Here is a 24517-nt window from a genome sequence, read left to right on the forward strand (position 1 = left end):
TTTTTTTTAGCAAAGTGTTAACTGCTTAGTATGCTAGAAGTTATTAATTTATTAGGTAAACTATTCAACATTTTAACCACACTTTCTTTCATGCAATGAAAATAAGGAGTCTCTAATTTTTTGTAAGGAATATATTTTTGGAGTCTAAGACTTCTCAGATGAGTGTTTTTGTTAAACGTTCGGAGATTAATCAAAGCTAAATCGCAGTCGCTATTTTTAAATTTTTGTAAATTTAGGTACGATCGGACTCGACTCGACTTAAAACCCGGATTCGGGATCCGGTATTCAAAACCCGCCGGATTCGGGTATTTAAAATATCGAGTATTAACGTAAAACGTCGATACATCAAAAATATCCAAATATGTATGTTATTTATAGATTCTGTATGTACATGATTCATATATGTATGACCTTATTTGTTCGAGAACTTGATTTTACGACTTGTGAGTTCTGAGAAAATTGCGAACAATGGAATGGATTTTGCAAATACTGAAAATACATATCGAAAACAATACGGCGTACTGAAATTTGACTAAATTTAGAATTTCACCCACATCTAGTGTACCTACATATGTTCATATTTTTATAATCTTGCCTTAGACTACTGTACTAAGACTTCAGAGTGTAAAAATCGTTTCAACATTATCATCATCATCATCATCATACCTAATTTCGTTAGTGGATAATACTTTATTTTAATTATTTCTTGTAATTCTCTTAAAAATCAGTTTTATTCTTGACCGAATATATTTAAGTATAGTTTTCATTATATTTTTCTGAAAACTACAAAATTCTATTATAATAATGATAGTAATAAAGGTACACAAAATCACATACATATTTGCTAAATGTGCCGATAATATTGGTACCTATCCCTCTGCTGACATATAATTGTTTTAAGAATAATAATATTGACCTGTATTCATTTGTTAATTTATTATCTTCAGTAAACAAACAAATAGTCTGATTAAAATATGTTATTAATTTTTATAAACAACAATATTTCATTCTGTTTTACTGTTGATATTTCACATTACTTAAAATACATAACATGCATCTAGTTATTGAAAAATGTTTTGAATCTATCGAACAACCTATTTTTTACTTACCTCTTATTAAGTTCACATGGTTTTCGTGTTAGTGGTCATTTTTTATATATCTTATCTCTTATCCGATCGTTTTCATACTTTGCCATATTGCTCATTTTGGTCATCAATATACGTTAATGTATCGTCTGCCATTACGTTGGAGATAAAATATCGTATACAATGCGTATCAAATATCCAGAATCTCGGGTACGGTGACGTCTATGACGGTACGCCAAGCTACAATCTATCTTCAACCTTTTCGCCTTGATATGGCGATATCAGATTTTAATTGTTTAAACGCGTATAATTCACTCTATATTTTATAAAATTTGCTCTATAGGTTCTCGTTATCTCTAATATATAAATATTTATGGTTTTAACTCTCATATGTATATATAAATTTCAAATTTGGCGTGTAGCTTCTTGTAAGGTAATACACGATATATATTGATTTTTGGCCAAATATGTCAAATCTGACATTTCACGGCTAAAATTATATCTCTTCATGGAGTTTTATCTGCGAGATAAGTATTCAATAAGAAGTTATGTTGTATCTAATTGTTAATATGATTTACAATAAACTTACATACATTTAGTTTTTTACAATAAGCTTACATACATACATACATCACATACAATTAGTTCAACAGCTACCCATAACCTCAAATTTCATTATTTATTTTTCCAAAACAAACTTTCTAACCAATACATCATATATGTACACAGATCAAACAGTGATAGTTTTATTTTTAGTTATCAGCTGATTTTTATATGAATCCAGAATTGCATAATGAAACAAAATAAAATTTGAATTTAAAATCTGGAAGTTTTTGATTTCGATTTTGGACCCGAATCCATCAGGTTTTGAAAATCCGGGTTTTCAGAAACCTTATTCTTCTCGTCTCTATGTAGTATGGAGGAATTCATTATTTTCAATCTCATATCGTATGATAGTGATCTCAGTTTGAAAGGCATTTTTGAAATTAATGATTTATATTTAGCTCTAGCGGGGGTGGAGCCATGTTCAGCAAACATTTTAAGAACCACCGATCTAGATTATATATTACATTACATTCGAGATCGATGTCTCACGTATGAGCTTTACGTGTTCGTGTGTGTTTGAAGAATGGTTCCATTATGTTGTTATACGTGGCACGCGGCGCGTGGGAAGCCGGGCGTCTCCAAAACGAGAAACGAATTTGTTCTTTTATTTATGCGAGGGTAGCAGCTGTTGCTGTCCTCTCCAAGGGACGTATCCTACAGAACCCTCTCTCCCTCTATCCCAAAACCCGAGACGGACAACGTCCCGGTTTCGGGTCGAAAGTCCTGCCCGAAGACGGGACTCAGATGGCGTCTACGCGCACGAATTGCCATTTCGAAGATTACCCACACGCGCGAACAACCCCTGAATTATTACCTCAAAAACAACCGAAAGTACATCCTTTAATTCCATTTTAGAATCATATACAAATACACTCAAAATCCAGCATGTAAATTCTGTAAATAGTCTAGCAGTATTTGTACACAATCGGGCTAGTGTACTTGCAATGTATACTATAAGTAGAGATTGATTGCGTGAGCTGTCATCAGGTCACTAGTTTATTAGATTTTTTATTTCACTGAAAATTTTAAACGTAATATTTACCAAAATATTACACTGCTATTTATTTTAATCAAATGTACATATATTTTCACATGACGCCATTACGGGTTGCCCCTAGCGACACTTATGGTATTAAATTTTGTACGTATATAAATTTTTAGATTATAAATTTGAAATCTTATTGAAATAGAACCAGCAGAATAGACTATTTAATTTTTAATAATTTTTATAGTATTGTTGCTTAGGGGTGGGTGGAGGATCCAAATAAAAGGCCAAAGTCGCTTTACACCATTTAATGGGTAATTAAGGAGATTCACGCAAACCAGTGCTCCATCCAGAATGTCTTGATATGGCCTAAGTACCTGCTTATAAAGGACAGGTAGCTCACTGCATCTTCCTCGACGCGTTTGTTTACCTATTATTAAAGTCATGTACTAGATATGCAGTCCCACGGTCTCGGCATGCAGTCTCACACTTTCGCGCTGTCAGTTCTGAGAACTCTAGCGGAAAGTGACTGGGTGCCGTTACCGACCACTAAGTCCATTCGGGGGTCTCCATTGTTAGCCGACAGCACTTAAGCCTGGAGATAATCCTCAAAAACCAATTATAATGGCGGCTCCTTTTAGCATATGCTTCAGTATAGTGAAAATTCACTGTATTATAAAAAAAATGGGTTTATTAACTCGATATCTGGTAAATTGCTCGGATGAAATTTATAGAAATCAATTGCTTGAATGTCACATTGCTTGTAATATACATTCCTCGAATGCCAATTTCTTTTAAAAACTAACATACAACTTAGCATACAACCATTGGTATAGATCAGTGGTTAGCATGTAATGCTTTCAACTGAGTGGTCACGGGTTCAATTTCTGTCCCGGTGCTGCTGGCCAGACCTTGAATTTGTGATTCCAGGTCGATCGTTTTCCATCAGAGTTTGTCAATTTATCTAATTAAAATTTTGAAACGATTCCTCATCCAATTGGCAAAACCATTCCTTATGATTATTGTTATTCATTAATATTGTTAGATTCTTCCACTATTCTATTCAATGATCTTTGCTAAACTGGAGATTATTTCGGATTTGTGTATATTAAATCGACTTTTATAATCTAATATATGCTCTTTGATAAATGCATTTAGCTCTATGTCAAAATTGGTCTTGAATTTAATCAAAATTAAATACAAAACTATACTTAATCTTACAAAGCTGTCAGTGCAGAGTTAAAAAAAACTTTAAATTCACAATCTTCATCCTTTCCTTGCCTCAAATAGTATATAAAAGTTACTCAAAATTTATAGCTAAATACATACATATATATGTATGTACGTATGTCATGAGAATATATGATATTAAAATTAAAATAAATTATATTATAAATATGAAAATACATAAAAACATAAATCATATCCAGACGTTCAAAAACAACGCATGCTCCATAATGTAATGTTTACTAAGTATTATAATTAAATTTCAGTCACACAAGTGTCACTATTTTTTTGCCACTTTTGATATATTATATCTAGACCTTTTTCACATGTACATAAATACTGCATAAGAATACAATAATACAACATTTGACACGTATCGCTACACGTGTCCTGTTATATTACGTACTGAACATTCTTCGCCATGTGCGTGCGATGTTCTTATTTTTTTCCTCGTAAGGATCAAATCCGACACTCGTCTCTTTGACGACGATCAAACACACATGTTAACACGTGTTGCATCTTCAACGAAATTAATGCCCCATCATCGCGCGACAATAAGACGGGAGCGTGTTTTGTTACACTAAACGCCATTGCGTTAACTAATAAATTAACGTGAATTAAAAGAGTGACAGGGCGCAGCTCGGTCAGTAAAAAGAGCGTAATGATACGTCAGTAATTAAAAATTTTATCGTGTTAATTAAGGATATGGATAAGTCGAATAAACGGTCCTTTGGCGCTAACGCGTAAATCATATTGACCGCGAGACCCCTTTAATAACTCTATTTGAACGTTGTCTGCGCTGCATAATCGATTAAAATCATCTTGAAATATTAAAATATAACTTAAGAATTTTTTTAACAATTCCAACTAATTATTTTTACTAATGAAGATCATGATTGTTCTATTACATCATTTTGTAGGGTTTCTGCTGTTTGATTTGACGATTCTATTGCATCATTTGTGTTTACTTCACGTAAACAACACAACGAAATTTATTCTTTGGTGCATTATATATGGACAAATTCATTTTTATTTATTCAATCAATCATGCACACTCATCTAACAGATTACTCAAACGTGGCGAGTGTGCTATACAAATGAGAAGAATTATTTATTAATAATTTTGATTTTGATTTTTAAATGCTTTTTATTATTACGAAATTATATTCACAATACATCTTATATCTATTTTAATAGCTACTGATCTACTGATCATTTTCTATTTTACAATTTTAATTTAATTTTGTTAGTAATCATAGTATTATATTATTCTAATGTTAATGTACAGCATAATAGGAAAAAGAGCTCAAAAACCTATTGATTAATAATTTAAACAGATACATACATATACACCTATTTATTAAACACGATATCTATAGGCTGACTTGTACTCATTTTGAGAAATATTTCACAAAACATTAAATATAATGTTTTGCGTTTTACAATATTTAAAAGTTTGTGGCTATTTGTAGATACAGTATTGACGAATTATTGACTATTTGTAGGTACAGTATATATGAAACCTTTTCTAGACTTGATATTTTAGGAGTCTATGTATATGCTTAGGAGTAAATTTAGAAATCAAATATTACAACAATAAATCAAGTTAATTTGTTTCATAAAATATAGTTTACAAAAATGTATTTATATGCTTAGGAGTAAACTGTAAAAAACGATACTGTATCTACAATAGCCACATGCTATTTAAAAATATTGTTGGACCTTAATATGTATGTTTATTTTGCCTTTCCAAGATTCTGGACGTATCGAATTAAAAGTAGTGATAACAATTTGTGAATAAAGTCAAACTGAATGGTATTTTTACTTACCTCTTATTAAGTTCACATGGTTTTCGTGTTAGCGGTCATTTTTTATATCTCTTATCTCTTATCCGATCGTTTTCATACTTTGCCATATTGCTCATTTTGATCATCAATATACGTTAATGTATCGTCTGCCATTACGTTGGAGATAAAATATCGTATACAATGCGTATCAAATATCCAGAATCTCGGGTACGGTGAAGTCTATGTCGGTACGTAAGGCTACCATAATCTATCTTCAACCTTTTCGCCGTGATATGGCTATATCAGATTTTAATTGTTTAAACGCCTATAATTCACTCTATATTTTATAAAATTTGCTCTATAGGTTCTCGTTATCTCTAATATTTAAATATTTATAGTTTTAACTCTCATATGTATATATATAAATTTCAAATTTGGCGTCTAGCTTCATGTAATGTAATACACGATATATATTGATTTTTGGCCAAATATGTCAAATCTCACATTTCACGGCTAAAAGTATATCTCTTCACGGAGTTTTATCTGCGAGATAAGTATTCAATAAAAAGTTATGTTGTATCTAATTGTTAATATGATTTACAATAAGCTTACATACATTTAGTTTTTTACAATAAGCTTATTATAACTAAAAATCGGACTTCCGCCACTTAAAAATAACTGCTCATATATGAGGTCATATTTATATATGTATATACAGTACTCTTTCTGTAATATATCGTTCTTTTTTTCATTTTGCTCTTCTTTGGAAGGTCTCTAGGAACCTTTCCTAGTAGCAGACAATGAAGATATGCATGTATGAAAAAAAGTGAAGAGAAATTGCTCGAAAGCAAATACCGTTCCTCCACTTTAAGTATGAGTAACACATGCACGCGTATAAAATTCCTATCCATGGGAGCGTTTATTAAATTCTCAAATGCGGTGATTTAAACTTCGCCTATAAAAAATGCGATAGTCAAAACGCTGATGGAGGCTGCTGAACACGCCAGCTCGGCGGGTCATTTTAAACGAATTTTATTATGGAAAAAAAGGAAAGAAACTGAAATAAAGGTAATGCGCTGTGATGGTGTGGCATTTTTCCTACGTAGTCGGAACACCGTTGTGCACTCACTCTTTATAAATCTTTCAAGCCGAGGAAATGATGCCGATGGGGTGGGTGAGTGGCATGGGGGTGAGATGAAGTAATGGTGCTGCGTCTGCCATGTTCACCATGAAGTGTCTACAACTCTGCATCCCGCAACTCGCTGCTAGTTAGATTATCAGGTTTGCGATTCAGAATCGAGCACATCACACGAAAAGATTGAGCCGAACTCGATCAGAAGTACATATCTGGAAATAAGGGGTTTTCCGAGACTCTTCTTGTTTATATACCGAGCACATAACTTAAGGAATTAAGTGTAGGGGACGAGCGAAAGCTTCTCTGGAATGACGAGAGACAAAGTCGAGTGGAGGCTTAGTGTCGAATGACAGGCATTTACGAAATGCAATCCCAACTAAGAAGTCACATAATCGAGTAAAACTGATTAATTCGTCGGGGCATTTTTTTCCTCCTTCGGTGCTTCATTCCGGCCTTTCACTAGCGATATAAAAGTACCTACTTAAAGGATTTATGTTCTCGCTTCTGGAGGCAGATGAAAAAAAGTTCATCAAGAAAAAAAGTTTATCATTCAAAGTGAGGAGAAAAAGTGGGACGGGGGGAGTTTTTGTGATTATGAACGCAATTCCAAACATTGTTCCTTTTGTAGTATCGATCCCGGTCCCTTTCCTTTGCGTGCCCAATTCCTTTTTTTTACATTTTAAATTTAAGAGTTTGTCTCGAAATTTATCTTCGCTCAGTTTTATGCGCCGTCCTTTTAATTATGCGAAGTACGATTCGTTATTCCGTTCTGATTGAATAAAATAAATTATGAGTCGGAATAAGTTTGATATCTGATTTTCTGGTTAAGCTGTACCCGAAAAGTATTACTGAAAGAGCCTAAAGATATAAACGAACACTCAAACGTATCGCTTTTTCTCATATTTCCAACGTTTTTGCTATTTGACGTACTCGAGAGGCACTTGTACGTCCTCAAACATTTATCCTTATGATACTTCTCTGTATGGCTTTCTATTTGCGTCGAGATTTACTATTGAGAGAGTATAAAATTCGATACCTACATACTTAGCAATTTATATTCTTTCATACGAGTGATATATAAAACAAGAATTGATCGTATTTGGAACATTTTTTTTAATCCTAGAGTGTTGCCGTTTGAATTGTGGGGAGTGGACAAAACTGCGACGTACGAGTCACAGTCTAAGCGCCACTCGCTCGTTTCTCAGTATGTGCAACGCGCTTAGACTGTGACACGATTTAGTTTTATTGCACCGGTGGTGAAGAGCTGCCAATATAGAGCGTTCCCGTTTTATTGTCCCGGTCGGCTTATTGCAGTTCGTTCTCCTTCCGGTTTCACTGTTGATATTTCGGCTTATACTTTTTGAAATACCGTGGCATATCAAATCGGGGGAAATGCGAAGTGAGAAATGAATGGATTTTGCAAAGGGTGAAAAATATGTGGGACTTATACCGCAGATACTCTTCACACTTTTCAATATTTATATGTATATATATCTACATGCTTTTATGAAATTTAAAAAAAATACAACTCGAGAAAGTTCCATGAGATCAACGATAGCAATATACATAAATACGTACATACATATAATAAATACATTATGTATAACATGTTTGAGTGATCCTCCCCGTATCGAAAAGCTGAAATATGTACGTAAGTATTAAGGATTAAGATATAACTTTTTCTACGTATTCTACACATTTAAAAGAAAAATATAAGACTATGAGACTCTCACTCAGACACATGTATTTATTCTCTAATGAAACTATTCAATAAAGCTTTGACTTTTGATATTGAATGATACTTATTTGAAAGCTCTTTTATATTATGTATATCACAAGTACAAAGATACGTATGTTCGTATGTAGTCAGTACCAAGACTGAAGTTAGAAATTTTGATTGACTCTAATGGAATCGGAGTCAAATAGAATCACTATATATTAATACTCAAAAAATTAACATCGCATAAAAAGTGAAATGATCATTATTCGCCAACTAAATGTGTCATTTTAACAGCAGTAGCATATTTTCCTTGGACACAATCCAGCTGAATGCTCCAGTGTGTCACAACTAGCAGTGGATAATTTAACGTCATCGCTAAATTTTATGAATATTTCATTTGCCAAGACTCACAACTACTTTGCGAAATTGACGCAAATAGCCCCATAAAACGAGGAGTGATATCGCACTATGCTCATCAATATTCATCGTAGTCCATTTTGGTTGGATCGAATATAATAAAAATAGCAATTCGATACGAAATAAAAAAACAGGTCGACAGACATAATCCTGTTAAACATATTGAGGTGAAAAAAAGCTGAATAAAGTGATGAAAAAGTCGAAAAAAAGTATTTTCGGCAGGTGGGCATTTGCGTATTGACTCGTCTGCAAACAAATCGGCAGATAAGTCTAAAGCAATTTGTCGGATATGGAAATTTTTGAATGATTAACAATTGGCCTGTAAAATATAATATTTTCATATTCAAATAGTGGTGACTAAGTGAGTAAAAGGATTTTTGCCAATGTAATGGAAGCACCGCTTCAACAATGAAATCCGATAAATTGACAAACTCTGATAGGAAACGATCGACTTGGAGTCACAAATATCCTAATCTGACCAGCAGCAATTAAGATTATACTCGGAATAAATTATGTTCAATTGAGGTCAGCTCACGTGATCAAACTCGGCACCCTCTCGGTGCTTAGTATAAACGTAACCACCGAGCCACGCTGCTGACTAACCATTTGAGTAAACATTTGATTAAGTTTATTTGAATATTCATTTGATCGATGACGTCACGGATCTACGAAACAAACATATTTTATATGTTTGTTTGTTTGTTAAACCCGGCTTCGCTTAGTATTTGTAATATAAACAGCTTAAATATTCAATATTAAAAAATATTCAACCAATCGAATCGTCATAGAAACTGCCTTGTTTTTGATTTCCAACCAACTATAGCTAAAAAGTTACACAAAGTTTCTTTTGAAATTATATATTAGATATATTATATATTATATCAGAATCCGGCGCCCCCGGGACTTCGCCCTCGGCGCTCCCCGCCCCCATCACCATGTCGTCATGGAAATTTTGACTTGTTTTCGAAGTTCCCAACCATTTTCCAACCAACGATATTTACTTACATACAAAGTCTCTTTCGAAATTACATATATATTAGATTAACATCAGAAGCTTTTGTGCTTTCTCATATACGTTTTTATTCACTTTTATCAGATTTTTACTTCTATAGTGCATATATCCAATCGATTATTTCTATCATAATGATATTAACCTTGATAAAATATAATATAATAGTTGTTGGTTCAAAAATTTCTCATAATTGATGTTGAAAGATTTATCTTTCCTTATGTCTATCATAAACAAAGACCTTACTTATTTACAAAGTCCTTGTTATACTCCAGTTTACTTTTGAACTAAGTGAAAGTTAAACAATACAACAATTGAAGAATTAAATATATATTTAAGGAACTTTGTTGAAACGATCGTATGTCTGTTAGAATCGGCATACAATTGCCTCCGGTTAACATAAACGAGCAGCAATTCAGTCGAGAGGGCTCGAGAGTCGTACAAATGAAAATCGCCAGGGAAAAGGGTTCGCGTTTTCTTTTATTTTCCGGTTAATTATAAACACGAACCGTCGCGTCGCCATATTCGGATCTCAGACGGGACCCCGTTAAAAACAAATAACCAATTTAGTCGCAGTCACAAAAAAGTCGTTCCACTTTATTTATACTACGGAATAGAGACATTCTCGGGGTCGAATTACCCCATTAGGCCGCCTGCCTCGACTCGGGCACGAAGGGGTGGAAGAGGACCCCTCCAGAACTAGCAGGGTAGGCCCGAACGTACGCATGTACAGAAACGTGCGATTTTCGAACCGGCATTTATCATATCGGAATTTTCCCCGATACAAATTTGACTTTGATACAGAGCGGCGTGCCTACATACATATGTACATATGTACACCCAGGGGTCTCGGAAAAACTCGGTCGGAAAAGTAACCCAAACTATCCGGCAAGAAAGTTGCGACACAACTTTCGCCTCAAGCAACGAACGGATAATGCGAATTCGAACACACACACACATTCAACGTAACCTTATTTAAAGTTGGGTCGACTTATCATAACAATAATCTGGCTTGCGCTCATATAATGGATAACATATTCGCGTTGTGAATTTTCCGACTTTCCCTATTTATAATATCGCGAACACGTTATGCGACAGTTATTATTATGTGCTGTTGCGATAATGCGAGCTTTGCAGTTCAAAGTTCGGAAAACGTGCTCGTTTCGTAGACCGTTTAACGACAGTGGAATCCATCGATCTCATACTATTTATTTATGCTTAAGTTTGAACCATTGTGGCTTTATAGGAGTTCCTAATGTGCTACAATGGTCGAAAAAATACTAGGAGATGACAAAATAAAAATATAAACATATATACACAGACAAAACATACATTTATACATACTCATAAAAAACAATAGTATTATAATTATAGCAGATAAATTAAAAATATCAAATAATAAAATACAAAGTAGGGAATGTCTTATCAATAAAGTGCAATTTATATTGTTGCGTAGGGGTGGGTGGAGGATCCAAATAAAAGGCCAAAGTCGCTTCACAGCATTTATTGGGTGATTAAGGAGATCCACACACTGCCAGTGCTACGTCCAGAATGCCTTGGTATGGTTTAAGTATCTGCTTATAAAGGGCAGGTCGCTCAGTGCATAGTTTTTTTACATATTGTTATAGTCAGGTACCAGATATGCAGTCCCACGGTCTCGCCCTGTCAGTTCTGAGAACTCTAGCGGGAAGTCCCGAATGCCGTTACTGACCACTAAGTGCATTCGGGGGGTCTCCATTGTTAGGCGACAGCACTTAAGCCTGGAGATAATCCTCGAAAACCAATTAAAGCGGCGGCTCCTTTTAGCATATGCTATAATATTTATCAATACAGTGCAATTTTTAACTATCTACATATCCGTATATACATACATACAATATATTGAGCTAGAAATGTTTTTTTTTCTATTTAAATCTCAGTTTTTCACAAATTCGAGGAATAAGCCTGTCGAATTTGTTAAATTTTATAAATATGCTAACTACTTAATGTACTTCTCGCATATTTACTGTATATCAAATTTGTAGGTTGCCCATAGATATCTCTATTGTATTTTAGTCCTGTTGTGTTCGCAAAATGGTTACTTACATATTTACAAAAATAATCTAGCAATATGTGTAGCTTTAGGGTATTTCCTGTCATGGGACATAGATATGTTCTTTGTATGTAATAAAATAAAATAAAATATAAATCAACCGATTAGTCGATTCCGGACAGGATTTGAACTTACGACTTCGATACTAATGTAAGCAATAGCTTAATAATAATTACTAATGTAAACAGCCAGTGAGCTTAAACTTATAGTTTGAGAGATTTAAAAGTTTTTGCTGTCTGTAAATACTATTATATTGTGAGCTATAATGATTCAGTAGATATATTCAAAGCTGTGACAAAGTGTTCGTCAAAACGGAATGCGAATTATTCAAAAGGAGCTGTTTTGAGGTGTCTATTTTCTAAACTTATTTTTAATTAATTTTTGCCATATGTCATGTTTGACTTATTATTATTAAAAACATTATTTTCAGTAGAAATTATGTAGTTTAGTTTATATAGTGCTTGTATCCTGTCACGTTCAATAAAATTACGAAACTATTATAAAGCATAGATTGTTATGGGTGATGCAAAAGCAGCCATATGTAGGTCAATTTTATTAAAATAAGATTAAATTTTCGAAAAAACCTATCTGAGCTGGAGCTAACTAAGTTTGTAAAGAAAATAATATGACAAGATATATGATATATAAATATGTATGACTATGACTTTTAGTAGAACAAAATTAGATCATAAAATTCATCCTACACGTGTACTTAATTCAATTATATATATTTTATGTTTCTTTAGTTGATTTTTATTAACCAATGCTTCACTTGTATGGAATAACGCCTCTAATACTAACCTTTCCAAGCTCCAAATAATACAAAATAAATCCCTAAAAATAATTTATAATACACCCATATATACTAACTTGAAAAAACTACATGCCATAAATAATATTCGGTTATATACAGACATTACTAACAAACTAACCATTTGATTATACGATAGAATCACTATTAACCATACTAACACACTTGTGAAGAGTCTCGGTGATTACAACAAAATGTCTATACCCTTCAGATATAAACACAGATTAACTAAATACAATCTGCTTTAGGTCATCGACTTTAGAGAGTCTTTGATTAATATTATGTATTAGATGAATTATGAGCATTTATAAGAATTGTAAATAGGTTTTTAAGTTCGTTTCCTATTATGCTGTACATTAACATTAGAATAATATAATACTATGATTACTAACAAAATTAAATTAAAATTGTAAAGTAGAAAATGATCAGTAGATCAGTAGCTATTAAAATACATATAAGATGTATTGTGAACATAATTTAGTAATAATAAAAGGCATTTAAAAATCAAAAATAGTAAGTCAAACTACGAATTTTCCTTTCAGGAAACCAGTCATTTGCTCGCTTACTCACGCCGTAGATTTTCCCTGTTTTTAATAATTCAATTTCAATTATTTCAAAAAATATAATGAAAACGCACCTTTCCAGTAATTTCCGTAATAAAACTGCTCTAATAACCGGCCATAAATGCTCGTAAAAAACTACGCCCATGTTTTGTGTTTTTTTTTCCAGCGCGTCATACATTATTTCAAAAGAGCTAAAAACGGTTTCTCGTTAATTTTATGCGACATTCATTTAAATTTATGTACGGATGTTGAGAGGGGGGGGGAGGTACTCGAGTATAATAATAATAACGTTTACGATATAAAAAGGATTTGTATCTTTTATAGCGCTTGTTTTACAGCACACGCGGGACAGATGCAAAAATTTAATACTGCGGGAACAAGCACTTTTCGCACTGAAAACTCTCGACAAGCTCCGAATTTCGCGGAAAACTACGCCGGAAAAGTCATACGCCGGAAAACGTATACAATTTTATTAATTAATATTACAATTTTAATATCGTTAATGTCTCACTCGTTAATTATTAGCCGGGGAATGTTTCATTTCGGTAGATGTGTTTGAATTCCTCGTCGTATAATAATTTTCTTTATTTAATTTATTCGTATTGAGTTGTAAATGTTATATTGGGTATATAAGAGGCAGATGACGGAAACAGATCCGATGCGAAGTCTTTATTAAACTTTTGCCAGATCTGTCTCTATTGAATTATTAAATTTAATATTATGAAAGTATTCCGATTTTTTCACATATTTCGGAAACAGAGGCGTTCTAACTTTAATAATAATATTATATTATGTATAGTTTAATTATATTTACGTATGTATGTATGTATGTACATACATACATAGATAAATAATGTATGTAATTTGTTAAAAATTTTATGGTTAAAATTTTTCTATAAGCTTATTTACCATTCAAAATGCATATCATACAAATATTAAAAATTCTATACTTCTTATTATCTTTAAATAGTTTGTACTACATTTGAGATTTATAAACATATATATATAAAGAGATTTAAGAACGAGGGACTTTTTCATAAACATTTTGTAGTCTACGGTCTAATTAAGAATACTATGAAATAATTTACTAAATTTTACTAATATTCGGGAGTTAGCTATTGACGTAAGTTAATGTCTCTGAATGAAGCAAGAGTAGCTAAATCATTAATGAAATCATTAATAATTACATCTGAATATTAAGTCTGATTGAAGTAATGACAGCTGGCTATCCAAACACGTCTTCCTAATCCAAAATCTAAACAGTTGAACAGTTAGTTATAAAAGTTTAAACTCTCGTCTCATATAAATTAAACATTACAAGATTTTGTACTTGCTCACATACATTTTCAATTCACTTATTGATTAAATTTGTTTTAGAAGTGTTTTTTCCAAATCATAACCTCTACGTAGCCGTCATTTGGCAAAGAGAGTTTTAGAGAATAATCTCTAAATATAAATGGAGTGTTCACACTCCTCATTGGAAGACCAATAGAGGTTGCGATCCTCAGGAATGAGGATATAGATAAGAATATATTTAGGATCAAGACTCTTTGCTGCCGGGCAAGCCTACGGTGACATTTATCATCATCTACAGCCACTCACCATCCACTGCTGTATGAAGGCCTCTCCAATACGCTTCCACTCGCCTCTGTTTTGCGCAACTCTCATCCTTCTCACCCCACACATTTTCCTAATTTCGTCTACCCATCTTCCCTGCGGTCTTCCTTCTACTCTTTTATATTATCTCGGGTACCATTCTAGCACTTATTTTGTGTCCACCTTTCGCCCATTCTTCTAGCATTGCTATTTCAATCTCTTTACTCTATCCAATATATCCCTACACTTGTCATACTTCTCACCCACGTATTCCACTTCACGTGTTTCCTCGTTATGCCGAGCATACAGCGTTTCATACATCTTTGAGTTCATTAAACTTTGTGTAGCATTTTGCCGTTCAATGTCTAAGTTTCACATCCATACAACATCACTGGTAAACGCATTCATCGCAGAGTGAAATAACTAAACATAGTGCGCGTTGAAGAATTAGACTGCTCTAAATTAACCCTCCCTCACCGAAGTGGGGTATGCAAGTGCCCTAATTTTTACGTTTTTCGTAATAACTATGTGGTTTTCAAAGCTATACACCCAATATTTCTTGTATTCTAAGAATGAACTACAATAAATTTATTTTAATAGATTTTAGATTATTTAGAAAAGGGGTACATCGTTTAAAGATACATTTATACATTTCTACGTTCCAAAGTATGATTTAAAGGCGGTAGCGATAAGTGGTGTTTTTGACTGTTCGCTTGCATATTCTTGTTGATCGATGAATCAATGCGAGAGAAAGAGACAACTATATTTTCGTAAGCTATTGTTTTCGTAGTTTTTGGCGCGTGGCTATTGAGTCATGCAGTCGCCTGTCGGCCTTACCTATGTGCGTTTGCATGTTGATGCTTGTCATTATTTTTTGATACAAAAATAGTCAAAAACGTGCTATAGGACTAAAACTTTTTTATGTTCATGTATAAAATGATTAATAAGATATATATTGAACCCATTTGTATTGAGAAAAGCTGAATTTTGATTAAAAAATACTGGGTTCGTTTACTCGAATCCGGTTCGGGAAACTCGTTCGATCTCGACGCTCCGTCCTTCAAAGGTTAAGTGACTCTAAAAAGCATAAAATTAAATATATTTTTGTTTTTCATTTATTTAAATGCCGTTAAGAATATATACAGTTGAGAAAAAATATATACAGAAAGTCAATACTACTAGGCATCGAAAGTATAATATGGCGAAACATTCATCTAAAGATGCCACTCTCTTTATGTTTTATTTCTCCGCAATCCTTCGGTAATTACGCGCATCCTTCTTCGCGAATCTTATACATATTTAGATTGCACATTTCTCACACGGCCGAGTAAAATAACGCGGGGTTATGAAACGAAACCGAGAAGATTTTTCATTTTTATTGTCTTCCTACAGTTTTTTGCGCCTCGGCGCGCGCCCCGAACACGTGAAATATTGAAGTAGATAAAAGGGTGAATATAGAAAGACTGGAAATAAAACATAAAGGAGGAAATATAGAAGGGGGGGATGGTAAAAAAAAAATGAAGTAAAAAAAAAAAATTGTGCACACCGCGAATGTGTGCACGCTTTTCAGATAGAACAAAAGATAGCCGTTCGCGCCCTGCAGGGACAGTCACGCCTATCCCTTTGAGCTTTGCCACACTTCATAACTGCCCTTAAAAGATATGAGCTGAATATAAAAATAGTGATGATTTATGGGCTTCGTGTGGACATCCGAAAATACCGTTCTCGAACTCGCCTCGCCCCTCTTTCGGACCTACCCCCCCCCCCTCTAAGCCGCCCTTTATTTTATTTGTCGGGATGTGATTTCGGCAAGACCCTAAAATATACGCTCTCCTATTTTCGAAAACCACCCGGCTGTGTGAAAGTCAATAGAGGAATGTTTTACGACGACATTTTTTCATTTTATTTTAAAACCAACAGCATTTTTAACGACCCAGGGCTGTTTCTGAACTCAATACGTGACTGAAATTCATATCGAGTTTCCACTAAAGAGCACTTAGATTGGAATTACATTGATTATATACGCACAAACTTAGTGTAACTACATATGTATATTTGTCTTTTAATACTATCTGCATTCATCTGTATTAATTACTGTTTTATTTTGTTACAGGTAACATCTGAGATTTTTATGACAACATTTTTTTCTACTTACATATGTATACAAGTAAGTTTGCAAATGTATAATATATTAACACACACACACACACTTGATGCAAAGCTTTATAAAACTTGATTTATGATTTGAGGAATTTGATAGTTACTACATATATAAATATATTTACACCCATTTTAAAATAGAGACATTTAAGAGACTTAATATAAAACTTTTTAGCATACTGCAAACTGGTCGGAAAAAACCGTCAATTTTACAAGGCTCTTCTAAGGTTTACTTCGCAAACGATTTGGTATATTTTCCTACAGTTTTAAAACTTTGACATTTTGTGCGGTTTGGTAATTAAAAGCTTTTTATTAGGTTAAGTCTGTTAGTTCATTGACATTTGTGCCCGTCAAAAAATTGTGATCTGATTTTGAACCACTTCCACTCTTCAGGTACGCTTTAATGTTTTAACGTCATAGGGATTAGTTAACATTCAAGTAATCTAATGTCTACAACGTGAAGCTAGAAGAGTTTGCATCGAAATTTTGTGTCAGATTCGAGCAATGACAGCTAGATATCCAAACGCGGCTTTAACCGCACCTTCACATTTCACTTAAACAGTTCTTAAAATGACTTTACTCTCTCTCATTTCATATAAACTAAATATTAAAAGCTTTTATACTTTCTCATATACTTTTTATATATATTAAAATATAGAATATTATTGCAAAACGAAAGTGAATTCCACCAACTTTAAAAGCTTCATTGTCATATCAACGTTATCGCTTACAGTGTTTCCACCTTATGACGGCATGTTTTCAAAATTATATTCCTGAATATTTATGTAAATAAGTACATATTTGAATATAAAGTAAATAAATGTGTGGAAATTGCTGCTATTTTAATGACCAATAATCGCAAATACATATCTTAGTTTTATTTTATTTTATTCGATAAATCATGCACACTCTTCTAAGAAATTATTCCAATGCGACTTAAAGTGCGCTATAGAGATTAAGAATTATTAATGATATATAAGATACATAATTACTTATCATATATTTACATTTAAATACGACATCTATGGACGATTTGCAGCATTTATAGAAATCAGCTAAAATCGAGATGCTGAATAGCCTCAACTTTTGGGAGACAGATAGGACAGGGATGCCAATTTATTGCAACCGTTTCAATAAAATTGGATACATTGGCAAACTATGATATGAAACAATTGACTTTGGATTCACATATCAAAGATTTGGCAAGCAGCAAATACTAAGGATAGAGTCCGTTACCACACATTTATCTATGCTGGTGGTTATATTATATATTGAGTACATGTATGGAGATATTTCGACAAGATAGTACGCCTCTTTTACTACTAAGAATCGTGATATGAGATAAAACAGTACGATTCTGCATAATTCAATAAAAATAAAAATTACGATTTATAAATAATAAGATACTACGTATTATGTATGTTTGAAAGCAACTTCCCGTTATAATTTAATTTGAGATTATTATTTTGATCCGACTATAACACAACCTGGTTGCAATTTTGAATTTGGCAATGCGTGCAATTTTGAATCTGAGTAAACATAAGAATGTTAGAAGTATGTTAGATGAATTGAAATGGTTGGATATTAGAAATAGTCTTATATTAAGCACTTTAAAATTTGTATATAAGTTAGATAAGGGTCTATTACCTAAATATTTTTATAATTACATAGTTAGGAATAGAGATATGCATAATCATAAATCTAGAAATAGGAATAATTTAACTATAGGTAGAGTTAAGAAAGCGAAAACTGACGGAGGTGTTTTCCACAGAGGTTTTCAAATTTATAATGCTCTTCCTGAGAGCATTAGAGATGCTAATAACATGGGTTCTTTCTTGAAGGGTGGTAATGGAAGATGATGTAATTGCATAAGTTTAATCTATGCAATGTTTGGCATTATATGTGTTATATTATAGTTGTTACTTTTGTTATTTGTTACATATTCATTACCAATTTGCTACAAAATAAATAAAAAAACATCCGTACCAATCCGGTTGCATTACGTAGAGATATTTACAGTAAAAAAAATAGTAGTTTATTAAAGAAATATATTGAATGCATACAAAAAAAAAACATCGAATTCGTTCAGCGTTAAGTTATAACAATAATAAATGTATCAAGGGGATCGCCTGCAATCGGATCAAAACATTTTTTTTCTTTACACATAAGAATACCGCGTTATATTTTACGGGTATGAGGGCCAACAAAAGCGAAGTCGGTGGAGTTATTCCGGGAATTATGGGATCCATTGTGTCCTGCAGGATGGCTCCTCGCCTTGTTATTGATGACGCTACGAGTCGGTCGTCCATTGTGTCCGAAATCACGATAGCGCTTGTAAATATGTCCGGGACGCGTGATTCAATTGACAATCAAGGAAATTTACCATTGTGGCTACAAAATATGATGTCGCGGGGTGGTCAGCATTCTTATTGTGGATCGGTGCCGAGATTTGTGACCGATAAAATGGACATCGGTGTGAATGAACCCGTATATCGGGCTAGAGTTTCGCCACGGCACAAAGTCATCGAATCTTACGAGATGTGAGGAATAAAATATAGAGTGAAAAAAGAAAAAGTTAAGCGTTTAAACAATTAAAATCTGACATAGCGAGATGGCGACGAAAAGGGATATAAAGTAAGAGGAGGCTAAAACGAACAAACTGGACAAACAGTCTGAAAGATCAATTCGGACGATAGACGTCAAGAAGAAATATGACGGAGTATTTATAAACGTGTCTATTACGATTGTTTTTGACCATCGTAATGGTGGACGTCATTTCCACACATGTTGATGACCAAACCGAGCAAAATGGCAATGTTTGAAAACGATCGGACAATAACCCAAACTTTGTCACACGACCGAATCGTTTCTGAAGTAAGAAGAAGTTTGTAAAAAACATGGTGAGTGTGGATACCTACATTTGTTTTATATACATATATGTTACAGTAGAAGTGTATTTTCAGTTGTAATATATTCCAATTGGCGTTTTTGTTAATTCATATTCGAATACAATTCAACTAGTGCATTATATCTTTACAAGCGCAAATACACTTTAAACAATGTGCGCCATTTGTAATGTAGCAGTTGAGTTTTGACAGTTCTGATGCTTTAGAAATCAATAATGCGTTCATATTTGTTAGGTATTACGAAAAATGTTAAATCTGACATATTTGGCCAAAAATCAATATATATCGTGTATTACCCTACAAGAAGCTACACGCCAAATTTGAAATTTATATATACATATGAGAGTTAAAACTATAAATATTTATATATTAGAGATAACGAGAACCAATAGAGCAAATTTCATAAAATATAGAGTGAATTATAGGCGTTTAAACAATTAAAATATTATATCGCCATATCAAGGCGAACAGGTTGGAAGATACGGGACGAACGCTTATTAAACGTCAGGGAGATTTACTTTCCGCATGTTTAAAACGCGTTGTATACGATATTTTATCTCCAACGTAATGGCAGACGATACATTAACATGTATTGATGACCAAAATGAGCAATATGGCAAAGTATGAAAACGATCGGATAAGAGATAAAAATGACCACTGACACGAAAGCCATGTGAAACGTAAAGGAGGTATGTAATAAAGGGAATGAATACAGTATTAGGGTTACTCTTACAATGTGTTCAAAATAAAAATGTGACTTTCCAATTCAATTTACTAGTCGAGTGACGTTTTCACGAAAATCTTAACTCTCCACCTTACCTGGTTCCAACTCATAGTTGAACTATATTTTCAGTTATAATATATTTTGATGAGTTGGAATGTAATTCGCCATATGAATCCAATTTTGGTGGGTTAGACGAAATATATTCCAACAAGTCAAAATGTATTACAATTGAAAATTCAACTCAACTATAACAGTAGTTGGTATATATTCCAACCAGTCAAAATATATTTCAACTGGAAGACACACAAACTTGTAAACCCTGTAATAAATTATTATTACTAATAATATGTGTTTTCTTTATATGTAAAGAGGCAGGTTTAAGCAAAAATAAACCATACCAGCAGATAGCCTCCAAGCTTATCAGTTTCATATGGAAATAATATCCAGTATATTTAACTAGAATAAGGTATGAACACGCACTTCATCAATCTTACTTACTAAACTTAGCTATTCTGCGTAAAGGTCATGAATGCACTCGAAAACAAAAAAGGACCACCCGTATAGGACTGTCAGGACCTATTTTCATCGATAGTACTACATACATATAAATAGGAAGGAATACAGGAGTGTTCACCTTTACATATTCAGATGGCATCCGACAAATTGTTAGCCCCGTTCGACTCGATATACCTATACTGGAGTACCTGTTCCGTGTTTATGTAGTCGTCTCCGGTACAAGGGGGCTACAATATATTCCTCTTGGGTACTTTGCGAAGCTCTTCTGGGATATCGGCATCGAACCACTGTGTGTATACAAAATTTATGGAAAAGGCAAATAAATATAGCCGCTCGTTGGGGGAAAACGTCGATGGAGATCGCCGAACGACGATCCCGTCAATTGTCCCATGAAATGACTCTCAATGTATTTCGAATAAAATTTCATATTTTTATATCTTCGCATTGGACCATATCCGAAGGATTTTATACACGTACATGCATACGTATGGATACGAATGTACACGGTGGGCAATATCGCGAATCGTTCGATTGTCCATATTGAGCGAAATTGACTCGAAAGGAGAATATTTCAATAAGTAATAAAATAAATTGGCAAAAGACACACGTATATGAAATATGCATAAACGTAAATATAAAAAAATTGCTCTGCTACGAACGCAAGCGAAAAGATTTTATTTAATATCTATGTATGTATGTATGTATGTATGTATGTAATGTGAATTTCGAACTGGTTTTGGTTTGGTTGTTTATTAGTATCACTGACTCGTGAGTGCAAGGAACTGATTTTGAACCACCTTAGTGGTTTAGAGTTTTAATTCGTATTTTATTTATTTTTTTATTGTTACAAATCAATATACACTCGTCATTACAGATTTGCTCCAATGCGACGGGTGAACGTTAACGAAATACAGAATACATAAACAATCAGAAATCAGAAATACAGTAATACATATACAATCAGAATATATAGCATAAAACAATTAATCAGAAATAATAATCATAGAGACATCTAAGGACTATTTTTAGATATTTTTGTGTACAATTTTTATACATATAATAAATACGAAATTATAGAGATATCTATAGAGATATCTATAGATTTCAGATAACTGTGTATAATTATTACAAATTATACACAGGCAGATTTTTTGTGACAACAGGAATAGATTTTAACAATTTTCAGGAACCGTTTCAGCAATGATCAGATAAAATTGGCAAACTCTGATTGAGAAACGATCGATTTGGAGTCACAAAACCCCCAAATCTAACGAAGCAGATGGCGAGGACTCGAACCTTTGACCTCAGTGGTGCTAAATATATACACCACCACTAAGCCAAACTGCTGACTATGATCGTTTTTGTATTTTACTTACTGTTATGTACCTAGCTTATCAATATAGTTCCCACAATAATCAAATTCACTTTCTCACATTCATATACGTGAGTAACAAGTCCATTAAAATTCCTGTGAAGGGATAGTCAGATAAAACTAAGACTATATTTTATTTTATTTTTATTTTATTTTTACATACATACATATTTTTTATACATACATATATACAAACATATACCAGGAAGACTTAACATGTAAACCCCAAATGCGCCTTCCTGGTTCACATATTGATTAATACATGTAAATCTGAACAATATCTGACATATATGGTCAGATATTACAAACATCGTACGATAAATAGCAATGAATAACTTATTCATGTAACAATACTCAATAATCATCCATAGAGACATCTATGGAGAAAATCTGGCGAAACCTAGGAGATAATAATATTAACTCTAGGTTTTTCACAGCAGAAAATTGGATAATAATGCCAATTTCACAGGAATCGTTTCAAATCAGAAAAATTGACAAATTCTGATATGAAACGACCGACCTCGTCAAACCAAGGTCTGGCCAGCAATGAGACTCCAGTGGGAATCGAACTCGTAACCTATAGAACACTTACCACTAGACCACACTGCTGGTTATATATATATATATATATATATATATATATATATATATATATATATATATATATATATATATATATATATATATAAGAAGAGTGCCGAACTTTGCCAGGAATACCGGACTTTGTCCAACCCAAAAGATAAAAATCATTTCTATATGTATATCACGATTCAATCACATAAGTTAGTCATCACCATCGAGACTCCGAGTTCAAACATATTACAACTGAAAATAAAATTAAAATATAACGGTAGTTGGTACCTGGTTAGATGAAATATATTCCAAGTAGTCAAAATGTATAAGTTATTAGCTTTGATTTAATAAAAATTATCAATCAATATTTGGCGGACCTTATTCGTACTATGCATTTACCACAGCTTCTATCCTCATAACAATGCATCATATTTGCACAATTTGAACAGAAATCCGAATCCTTGTCAGAAAGTAAGAGTATGATAAAGTTGGCGATGAATTACATACATATGTATATGTATATATATTTATACGAGCAAATTCGCAGTGCAGAGAGAAGAGCACGAAGTTGCATATCCTCAGGGTGCTATGCGGTAGTTTCTGGTCGAACCACACGATTCGTTGAACCAGAGCGAACGGTGGCCCCCCAGGACCTTTATCCAGGACCAAATTGCGTAAAGATCCTGCGCCGAGCCGTACCAAACGCCACGTGACATGCATACAAATGCAACAGTTCAACTCCACCCCAGTCGATAAAACACACGCGATTCTTCCCCAACACGGAATTTATATGCAGACCCGAGAAACGAATGCATCGGAGACTTTGCTTTCTTTTTTTTTTGCTACAAGATTAATAACTCAATTTCCGGTCGGTTGTGAATGTTTACTCTGTACCATTTGCTAGCGGCGCTTCTTAACAGCTGAAATACCCATTTAACGGCCACCTCCCCCCTTTTGAATAGTGTGCGATGTGTAATAAATAAAAAGAAGTTACAACTTCTCTTACTTATGTATAAATGAAATGAGCAAATAGGGCGAGACGAATGTAAATCACTCGTACGAGAAACATATGCGTTCGTTAATTAAATCTGCGTCAGTGTAAATGCTTGTTGACGTTTCGGAATTATTTTCGTATGCGGTATAATCGTAAATTTGACTTTTGCTCTACGTACATAGTTCAAATAATACTATTCCAGGAAAACTAGTCCTATTAATATTTTAAGACAGAATTTC

The 24517-nt window shown here is 33.3% G+C and overlaps 1 protein-coding gene and 1 long non-coding RNA gene across 2 annotated transcripts in view; both read left to right on the forward strand.

Annotated features, from left to right (window-relative positions):
• LOC143909031 (uncharacterized) overlaps positions 1 to 14734 on the forward strand; it is a 265898-nt gene extending 251164 nt beyond the window's left edge. Inside the window, exon 4 of the long non-coding RNA XR_013260322.1 lies at positions 14723 to 14734. This is a non-coding gene — a long non-coding RNA (uncharacterized LOC143909031). The remainder of the gene's footprint in view (positions 1 to 14722) is intronic.
• The window catches only part of Fili (Fish-lips), a 181655-nt gene that overhangs the window by 32216 nt on the left and 124922 nt on the right, over positions 1 to 24517 (forward strand). The window lies entirely within an intron of this gene.

Source organism: Arctopsyche grandis, chromosome 1 (genome assembly GCF_051622035.1).
Source record: "Arctopsyche grandis isolate Sample6627 chromosome 1, ASM5162203v2, whole genome shotgun sequence".
Classification (NCBI taxonomy): domain Eukaryota; kingdom Metazoa; phylum Arthropoda; class Insecta; order Trichoptera; family Hydropsychidae; genus Arctopsyche; species Arctopsyche grandis.